This window comes from Ovis canadensis, chromosome X (assembly GCF_042477335.2).
Source record: "Ovis canadensis isolate MfBH-ARS-UI-01 breed Bighorn chromosome X, ARS-UI_OviCan_v2, whole genome shotgun sequence".
NCBI lineage: Eukaryota > Metazoa > Chordata > Mammalia > Artiodactyla > Bovidae > Ovis > Ovis canadensis.
The window spans coordinates 50,397,350-50,399,040 of NC_091727.1; positions in this window are offsets into that span (position 1 = coordinate 50,397,350).

The window sequence follows — 1,691 nt, forward strand, 5'->3', positions numbered from 1 at the left end:
ACGTTCTCAATTTAGCATGTATTCAATATTCTGAATTTTTAGCAAGGGAAGAGTCAGAATGTTTTCCTTCTTCTTTAAAATATTGAAGCATGCAGAGGTAGTTACAAAAAATACTAAATATATGTTGCTTGTTATTAGTAGTGTTTTCTTTTTTAAATATAAATTTATTTATTTTAATTGGAGGTTAATTACTTTACAATATTGTATTGGTTTTGCCATACATCAACATGAATCTGCCACAGGTATACACGTGTTCCCCATCCTGAACCCCACTCCCTCCTCCCTCCCCGTATCATCCCTCTGGCTCGTCTCAGTGCACCAGCTCCAAGCATCCAATATCATGCATCGAACCTGGACTGGCGATTCGTTTCATATATGATATTATACATGTTTCAATGCCCTTCTCCCAAATCATCCCACCCTCTCTCTCTCCCACAGAGTCCAAAAGACTGTTCTATACATCTGTGTCTCTTTTGCTGTCTCACATACGGGGTTATCGTTACCATCTTTTAAAATTCCATATATATGCATTAGTATACTGTATTGGTGTTTTTCTTTCTGGCTTACTTCACTCTGTATAATAGGCTCCAGTTTCATCCACCTCATTAGAACTGATTCAAATGTATTCTTTCTAATGGCTGAGTAAATTTGGCCTATTGACTTTAGATGTCATAGACCTGTCATCAGTTTTTGTCGAGGTGGAATTTTTTTCCCTAGAGGTCCCCACTATACTTTGAGATTTCTGTATATGTCAGGAGACAGCCTTTTTGCTTACCTGATAAGGCTATTCAGAGCTCAAGTGTCACGAATTTCTGGAGGGATAAGGCAGAGAGAAAAAATGTTTTAATTTTACCCACAGACGTTGTTTATCAAATTGCTTTAAACCATAAATATCTTGAGGAGAAGAACATTTTTATATCTGAAAACAAAGATCAGAAGCCAGGAATATGTTGGACAAAAAAAAATCATCAAAATGTTAATTGTATTTAGCAGTTTATTTAATCTCATGCAAATAATTTCTGTTCTGTTGTCCTCATCTGATGATTGAGGATGATAGTGCAAGTTATAGGTTTTAAGAAGTGTGTGAAGTTTTATATTATGATTCATCCAGTGAAGATCAAGTGGCTGCATTGATCACGGGAGATTGTAAAAAGTATATCCAAGTGGAAGACGTATTTTTAACCTTTTTTTTTTTTTCCCTCTATTGTGACAGCATCAACTCTGCAGCCAGGAAAGACTTTATCTCATCAAATAAAAGTGAGGTTTGTCAGGGAACTGGAAGAGCCAAGCAGCTGTCTTGGATTTCCCATAGCCCTGATTGTTTGATTTACAGCCATTTTTTATCTATTTTAAATTCATTGATTTAGGAGTAGATTAGGGGTTAGTTTTTGCAGAAGCAGAATGAGCTTTGTCTATGTGTGTCATAGACTACATAGATCATTGTGAAATAATACTTATTCACTTTGCAAAGTTAAAAGATTTTAAAAACAAATATAACTCCCTTAAAGGCAAAGACATTTACACAGTCGATTATTGAAAGCCACAGTCCAAGAAAACTTTATTCTTTTAACAGAGAGAGAAACCAAATGCCAGCTTGATACCAGCTTATATTCACTGTGAAACAATAGTTATCCACTTAGTCAAAGTAACAGTAAAATATTTCAAATGCAGTTTAATGTCTTAAGAAACAT